The sequence below is a fragment of the Lissotriton helveticus genome, chromosome 7 (genome assembly GCF_964261635.1).
Source record: "Lissotriton helveticus chromosome 7, aLisHel1.1, whole genome shotgun sequence".
Lineage (NCBI taxonomy): Eukaryota > Metazoa > Chordata > Amphibia > Caudata > Salamandridae > Lissotriton > Lissotriton helveticus.
In genome coordinates, this window is record NC_136068.1 from 925,596,789 (window position 1) to 925,606,193 (window position 9,405).

Here is a 9,405-nt window from a genome sequence, read left to right on the forward strand (position 1 = left end):
TACACTGGGAATGGGAACCCCCTATATTAACCACTGAAGTGTTCGATTTGTCACCCCCCCTAAAGACAACCCCCATTCATTTTAAGGGAGGTCTAATTAACGCTAGATCTTTAGCCTGTCATAGCCAAGACATATATGATCTTATATCAGACTACGATCTAGACGCTCTTTTCATTACCGAAACCTGGCTTACTGACTCATCTAATCCTGACCTGGCCACTGCCCTTCCTTCTGATTTCACTGTTTTTAGGCGCGACAGACCAATTGGACGCGGTGGTGGGGTAGCACTAGCCATCAAAAAAACCCTCCCCTGCAATATATTTGATCTAGACCACCTCAAAGGCAGTGAGGGCATGGGTTTTTTCAATTAAAATTAATGCCTCTACCTCCTTTTCGGGGGGTCTTATATATCGTCCCCCTGGCAACGCTTCTTCTTTCCTTGACTCTCTAGATGAGGTCTTGGGAGCACTTACATTACAGTACTCCAACTTTACCTTATTAGGAGACATGAACCTGCATTTAGAGTCCAGTGTAGACCCCTATGCCACTTCCTTCCAACATTCATTAAATATTTTTGGACTATTCCAACGTGTCACTGCTGCAACCCATCTTGCGGGACATACCCTCGATGGCATTTGTTCTAACCTTACAACTTTGACTACTACCCCTCCGTTACCCCAAATCTGGACTGATCACTCTTTCATCCCTTTCGACATTGAAATCCAAGCTCCTGCTGTTCTCAGCAAGAAACGCTCTCACCCCTCCTTCACAGTTAACTGGAGGCAAGTTATACAACGCATCACGCAGGACCCTCAACCCTTACCTAAATCCCCAAAACCAACCGGAGATGTGATAATTGACTCCTATAATTTTCATGCTTGGATGGATCAAGTTGTTTTGGCTAACTCCGAACCTAAAAGCCAACGTACAAAACAACACAAAAGTAAACTTAATGCACCCTGGTTCGCCCAGGCCCTATCTGATAGTCATCTTCTCTGTCGAAGGTTAGAAAGAAAATGGAGAAAAACATATGATGAGGCTGCAAGAGCACTTTATGTTCAACAAAGGAAAACATATCTTTCCAACATAAAAGTGGCAAAAAGGGAATTTTTCACTAAAGCTATAAATGATGCCCAGCAAAAACAAAAAACTATTTTTACTATAGTTAAGTCTTTCACCCATCCCAAATCTCTTGCACCGGAAATCCCACCATCTGTAAGCCTGTGCAATCAAATTGCAGACTTTTTTGAAGATAAGATTGCTAGTATCCAGAAAGACTTCCCTTCTCCTCCGACCACCCCTAATGAGGTAACAGATAACTATCTTCTGCTCTCTAGTTTCAAACCCGTTTCCCTCCAACAAACACGTAAGGCAATTTTGGCATGCAAATCAGGAGCCCCCACCGACTCTTGCCCTCCCAGTATCCTCCACCACTTGATTGATACTGTTAATCCCCTTATCAACACCATCATTAATGAATCTCTTGAATCTGGAATAGTGCCCAATGACTGGAAGAAGGCCATTGTGAAGCCTCTGATGAAGAAGCAAGACAAATCCCCTACTGATCTCACCAACATGCGCCCCATCTCGCTACTACCTGTCCTGGGTAAGATCACGGAACAGTTAGTACACGGAGAGTTAAAAACTTTTGTAGAGGCACGTAACATTCTGCATCCTCAACAGTCGGGATTTCGTTCCGGTCATTCGACCGAAACAGCTTTGGTTGAACTAGCTGACTCCATCAAGTTCCTGCAGGATGGGGGTAATCAGGTCGTCCTCATCCTGCTCGACCTAACAGCAGCATTCGACACTATCTCACATGCCATCTTGATCAATAGATTGCGAGAGATTGGCGTGACAGACACAGTTTTGGCATGGGTTAAATCTTTCCTATCTAACAGGTTCCAAACTGTGTCCTTGGGTCCCTTTCTATCCAGCGAGAAACCAATAACATCAGGTGTTCCCCAGGGGTCCATATTAAGTCCTCTCTTCTTCAACATCTATATGGCTCCCCTTCTCGCTGTGATAGAATCTCATGGGATCCTTGTCCAGTCATATGCTGACGACACACAACTTGTCGTCACGATTGACAAAAAGTGTGCGGGCGCAGAGTTGCGTTTCCAAAATTGTCTCTCGGATGTTTTTCAGTGGCTTAACAAAAACCACTTAAAATGTAACAGTGCCAAGACCGAAATCATTCCACTGAGCAGAGATCTATCTTTCTGCCCGAAAGAATGGTGGCCCGTAGGATCTGAGGCCCCCCCCAGCGCGGTACCTTCAGCACGGAACCTGGGCGTGCAATTCGATTCATCTCTTTCTTTCGATGACCACGTCAGGATCACTGCTGGACGTTGTTTCGCACTCATAAAATCCCTAAAAAAATTCTTTGCTCTCCTCCCCATTGCAGCTCGAAAATCAGTCACGGTAGCTGTAATACTCTCCCGCCTTGACTACTGCAACGGATTAATGGCAGGAGTGAAAAAGTCCACCCTAAAAAAACTACAAAGCATACAACATGCAGCTGCCAGACTGGTGCTGGGACTTACTAGAAGGTCATCAGCTTCAGGGGCGCTGAATACCCTCCACTGCCTACCCCTACACAAAAGGATTCTTTTTAAACTTCTCCTCACTGTTTTTAAAACTCTGAAAAATACAGGACCCTATTATTTTGCAAAGCGTTTTACACGTTACAACCCCTCGCGATGCTTGAGATCCTCCGGTACAAATCTTATTATTATTCCAAGATTTAAGTACAAAACCCGGGGTGGGAAAACTTTCACCGTACTAGCAGCAAGGGCATGGAACAACCTTCCAATTAATCTTAGACTAACTGACAAGGAGAGCCTTTTTAGAAAACTCCTAAAGACATGGGTGTACCAACAACCAGACACCTCTGTACTGGCAGCCATCTAGTCTCAGTTTTTCTTCATCATGTTTCATCTTCCACGCAATCACCCCCTGCACGTCAGCCTAGCGCCAAGATGCTCCTTTGGAGCGAACGTTTGCGCTCTATAAATATCCATAAATATCAAATATCAAATATCAAAACAGCTCTTTTGTATATTTTTACGCTGTAGAAATTTCTGTTAGGAAGCAGTCGGTGATTCAAGGGCACAGTAGGAAATGCCTTTCACCTTGATAAGTACACATGGCATTTCGAAAAGCTCTCATGTATGTTGTGACTCTATACAGATTTATGTTAAAAGACAATCGGTGAGACAGAGACAAAATACGATATTCTTTTGGACATCAAGCTCCACGTTCTCTTACTGCACAAAGCCAACTGATGTGGCTTTCTCATTAACACTTAAGGTATGCACTAACGAATCCTCATTATTCGATAAATTGATTCAGGTTCTGTATTTTTAAGGATTTCTTTCCAAACTCGTGCCTCATTCCCCCCCCCCTTTTTGAAGGTATTTTGTAATGAATTTCATGTGACATATCAACTGTGTTTCCCATTTGATGATATGAAAAACTTTTTAAACAGCTCAAATATGTTTTTGTAACAATTTTCAAATGTGAATCTTTTACCAGTTATGCCTCTAGAGTCAAGATATACAACATGATATGTACTTTGTTTTTTCTGCCTTTTTAATATATATAAAGAGCATTTGTTTTTCGACTGTAGAAGCTTTGAAGAAAACTGCCAAAATATAGTATGTCTAAGATTTTTCTCTCCAAAACATTACCAGGAAGGGGTATTTTGTTTTGTATAGATTAGACATTTAGTTAGTATTGGACACACAGAGTTTCTCTTTTTATGTAAATTTTACATATTTTATTCGTAATTTACATTTATTGTTTTAATATAGGGAGTTTTTTCTGCAATGAAATATTCTGTCCTGATGATGGTCTACATGACGACTGCCCTATAGACCGAAACGTCGACACCTCCATCATCTCCACTCTCTTTTGTATCCAGCACTTGTGATAGTGCTGGCCTTTTGCAACTGGAGTACCTTGTTCCATTTCGCCATCCTGCCGTGTGACCACACTTTGCCGTCACTCAGTAGGGCTGAGCGGGAATGGAGTTCTCTGATTTGTCGGGGCTTGCTGAACTTGCTGTCACCTTTCTTGCTTTAAGCGGCCAAGCTTCACCCTGACCCAGTCTCCTAACGCCAAAGAGACTTCGTGCCTCCTATTGTAGTTGTCTTTGTAAATTTTCTGAGCTGAGCCTTCTCTATGCTCCTTCTAACCACCGCAGGACACCATTTGCTTTGGAGTTTCATGTTCATCCAAACGAGATTGTCTCTAAAAAATGGTTCTCTCCCTCGTAGTATCTTGAACTGGCTGTATCCTGTCAGTGTGGGCGTGATGCGATATGCTCATATTGTGGTCCTGATTTCTGTTTCCCAGTTCTTGCCCGCGTTGATGGCCATTGGACCAAGCCCATGATGTCTCGGTTGAAACTTTTGGCTAGGCAGTTGCCTGGGGGGGTGATACACTGGTGTTTTTGGTCCTGATTCCATTTCTCCGGGTGAATGCTGTCCATTTCTCTGAGGTGAACTGGGGGCCATTGTCACATGTGATGACTCTGGATTTCTTCCCTCAAGAATGAGCTGGTGAGCAACGCGATGACTGCATCCGTGTCCACCTTTTCGCAGACTTCCACCTCCGCCCACTTGGAGTACCTGTCGACTAGAATGATAACCCATTTGGGCACACCCCAAGAATCCAGGATGAGGCCCAATATGTTGACCGACATTTCTTCTCAGGGGCTGGTGGGAGTGGTGAACTCACCCATCGGTGGCCTCAGCATGGTCAGCGATTTGTCCACGTTGGCGCAATGCTGACAAGCACGTAAATACTTTTCCACATAGGTGTCGACAGCTGGCCACCAGTACAACTGTTTCAGTCTCCTCTTAGATTTCACGATCCCTAGATGGCCTTCATGCAATATGCAGAGGATGCGGTCCAATAAAGCTTTCAGGGGAACAACTTTGTCTCCTCTGAGTAGAAATACTGTGTCGTCGCTGAGGGACAATTCATCGCGCACTTCCCAATATTTCTGGACATCATCTTTAAGATGCTTCTTTTCAGGCCACCCCTGCGTGATGAATATTTTCACTTGGGACAGATCAGGGTCATTATCGCAGGCTGACGTCCACTCTTGCTCACTGATGATGTTCTCATGGTCTGTAGTGAGCGCGACCTGGTACTCATCCCAGTCACTGGGTTTCGGCGCTCCCTCCATGGCAGCGGAGCGGTTGAGAAAATCCGCCACCTTGTTCTTTTGGCCTGGCAAGTATTCTACATCGTAAACAAAATCCAGGACCTTAAGTGTCATTTTGGCTATGCCCGGAGTGGCTGTCGCATGGCCGTAGGACGTAAGGACCTTTTTCAGCGGTTTATGGTCTGTTCTGTGGGTAAAGCGGGAACTCCAGAGGTACTGCTGAAACTTTTCCATGGCCCAGATGGATTCCAGCCTTTTTTTCTTGATGACGCTAAACTTTTCCTCGTTGGGGGTGAGCGAGTGCGACACGAAGCCTATGGTGGTTACTGTGCCATCTGTGGAGCGTTGCGACAAGACCGCTCCCACCCCCTTCTCGCTGGCATTCGTTTTCAATATGCTGGGGGCAGAGCAGTCGAACCCTTGTAAGGGTATGGCTTCGCATATGTCCTTTTTAATGGTCTCAAATTCCAGGTTTGATTCCGGCGTCCAACTGAAGGTATTCTTTTCTTTCAAGAGCTGGCGCAGGCTGTGGGTTTTGGTTGTGAAATTCCAGACAAATTTTCTGTAAAATTCCGCTAACCCCAGAAATTAACAGACTTCATCCTTGGTACATGGCCTGGGCGCAGACCTGATGGCCTCTACATTTGCATTCTGGGAAATTCCGTTTTCACTGATCTTGTGGCCCAGGTACGTGACGTTGCATAGGCCAAACCTGCACTTCTCCAGTTCTGCCGTGAGGCCATTCTCTGACAGTGTCCTTAACACCTCTCGGAATTTGGCATCGTGCTCCAGTTTGTTTTTCCCCTTGACGAGTATGTTGTCCTGGAAATCTAAGATGTTGTGGCTGTCTTTGAATGACTTGTGCATTAGTTTTTAAAATACCGACTCGGCGGACGCCAGACCAAAGGGCTGTCGCCGAAATCTGTAGCAGCTGAATGGGGTAATGAAAGAGGTCAACTTCCTGCACAAGGGATGGAGCAAGATTTGTGGGTAGGCTTCAGTGAGATCTATTGCAGAGAACCACTTGATTCCTTTGGTCTGGGCCAACAATTCATTGATACGTGGCAATGGGAATTTGTCCAACAGTATGTTTTTATTTAATTCTCAAAGGTCAATGCACAGACGCACCTTCTCGTTCGGTTTCCGTGCCACGACCAAGGGCACAAACCATTCGGCGCTTTCGATGGGTTCTATAATGCCGTTGTCTTCCAGACGTTGCAACTCCAGCTGCACGGCTTCCCTACAGTTGAAAGGGATGTTCCTTACTTTATGGCTGACCGGTACTGCGCCCGCTTTTAGCAATATCTTGTGTGTGAACTTGGACAGTTGCCAAATTGTACCACCAAATACATCAGGGAAGTCTTTCCGCAGGTTGATTATATCCATTCCGGGAGTGTCATCTGTCATAAGCACTTGCGTTTCTCTGCTGGGGTTAAGTTGGATGCCCAACGCTCCTTGGTCGGCCCATCCGAGGACCGAGCGGCCTTTTTCTGCCAAGTACAGTTTGCCTGTGGTTTCCCTCCACTTGAATTCGAACTTTAGTTGTCTGAACCCTACCATGGGGATTTTCTCTCCTGTGTAAGTGACAGAGTGTACTTCTGTGGGGTGTAGGTGGCGCCCTATGGTGTCAGCGAAATCACTGTTCCAGATCTCCCTTTGTATGATTGTGAACGGGGACCCTGAGTCTCCCACCATAGATATCTGGACTCCCCCAGTGGTCAATAAACAGGATGGATTTTTCCTAGCATTGCAATCTATGCCCCACAATTGTTCATCAATGCACAAAATACAATCATCGTCACCCTCACCCTCCCCGTTTCGGGTTCTGAGTCATATACGACACATTTGAGAGAGGCACTGCAGGGTCTCTGTCTGCAGACTTTGCCAAAATGCCCTACCACCCTGCAAAAGGAGAATTTTACCCGGAAGGCAGGGGAATGTTTGTTATTGGTAATGTGCATGTGGCTGCCACACCTGTAGCAAGAACCCTTCTTTTCAGGGGGAGGTCTGGCAGGCCCTATTGAGTTCCTTGTGGGTCGTCTGCTGTTTCTGTACCCTACTGTGGGGGCCGGTCTGTCACTGGAAACTTTTGTGTTGCTCACTTTGCATACTGGGGGTTTGCTTTCACTGACCGTCTTACCCTCAACCGCACATCGTTTGGACCGGTCGGCTTTTTTGACGATCGCTATGATCTCCAGAAGTGGAGCTTCCCCACTCACCCACAACTTTTCTTGGACATTTGTGTTGACAGTGTGCATTATCACACACTAAATCGTCATGAAGATGGACAAATTTGCAGTTGCCTGCCAGTTTCTTGAGCGCTGCGACATAGTCTTCCACGGTTTCTGTGTCACTTTGTTTCTGTTGGAATTTTTTTTATCTGTCTATGGCTGTACAAATAACAGGATGGTAGTGATTGTCTAAATCTTCCAACGCGTGTTGGAACACGTCTTCATCCGTTGCGTCTCTCGGTTTCTTAACCATGTTCTCGTAGACCCTCAACCCTTCTGGCCCTAGATTGTGTAATAGTATTTTCTTTCTGAGTTTGCTGGAGAACACTTCCTCTCCTTCATCTTCCAGGGCTGACAAGTAGTTGAGGAAGTACCCCTTCCAATCAGCCTACTGATTGGCTGGCTCATCGGGTTTGGGGAGGAACTGCACTGGGTTTGTGAGGCAGAAGGTTTGGGCACACATAGTGATGGGCTGGAATGCACTCGCAGGAAACTATCATCAACTGGGGAATTCATAGAAAACTGCTGTAGACAGCGGTGGCAGTGAATGTAGAGTGATGCCTGGATTCTGTGCCAGCCTGCAAGGACAGATTTCAGATAGCGGCACTGGATCGCTGGACGTATGTACCTCCCAGTTAGGCGATGCACGGAAGGCGACCGCGTGTAATGAGGCCAGTGTGTGTGTCACTGTGATGCCATGCGCAGGACACGTGTGAGGAAGCGGTGTAGAAGCCAGAGAGCAGGCCACTATGGTAGGTGTTGCTGTGCAGGGCCTCTGGGCCTACCATATGGGCCACTTGACATGTGTTGGACACCACTGTTGTGCATGCCTGCACCTGGGCACGTGATATGGTCACCAGCAGCTTCTTTTTGAGGTCACAGAAACGTGGCGGTCTCATTAGGGAGTGGAGGAAGGAGTGCGTTATGTCAGTCGCGCTGGTGGCGTACCTCACAACTGCTGGCTTGGTAGGCTGTTTTCCGTCTGCTTCTGGAGGTGTGTCCGGGCGAAGGTCAGTTCGGCAGCTCCAACGGCGCCGCTCTCCTTCTCTAAATGTATGTTCCCCACCGTGACATTGGATCGTTGCTGCGCTAGCTCTCAAATCTGTGACCCATAAAAACTGAGCGTGGTCCCGCGCTACCCCGTCAGGCACCAAGCATGATCACGTGGTTGCCTAACGACTAGACTGCAACACCACAATAACCCATATTTTAATGACTCAGCTGGTATATAAATTAGGAAAATCTTCTGAAGCCTGTATTATTTCCCCTTATAAAAAAAAAATGTAAACGGTAATGCTAAGAATTAGGTACTCTAAAATGTGTTCTAGAGCTGCCTTAATAACCCCTAACTAATAATTAAAATAAACACAGACAGAAGAAGGCCCATGTTAAAAATAAAAATGAACAATGTTATATGAGTGTTTAAGCATCATTTAGGACTTTGCAGAAACTTAAAACGTAAAAAATGGCCGGTATTTTTCTCTGAGAATGGTGGCAACTTAACCTACCTTTAATTTCCCCAACGGCTTTTTTCATAATGGCAGGGATAGGGGAGATGGAGCGTTTTAAAGTTCACGATTAAAAACTATGGGGGATATTAGCAATAACTTGGGATATTTATTGCAAAACGTGCTTAGCGCGTTTATTTTTATCACTGCCTATCGCTGGATATTTAAGCGGAGAAAACATGCTATTAGCACCATTTATCTCCACTGTGATAAAATATCCAGCGATAGCGGCGAAATGCCTGAATGTCGCTGGAAATCCAGCGATATTCACGCATTAACTCCATGGTGGACTTAGCCTGAAGATACACCTCCCATTGAGGATACAGGTAAGTCTGGTTTTCAGCAGGTGTTAAATACTGGCGATAATTGCGCTTAGCGCAACTTTTTTTACTGCTTCGCCTGCGTTTCTAATAGGGGGAAGTTGTGTTAGCGACTGTTTTCAGTTTCTTTTAGTTGGGAACGCCTACCTTGCATGTCATTAGCGATAATC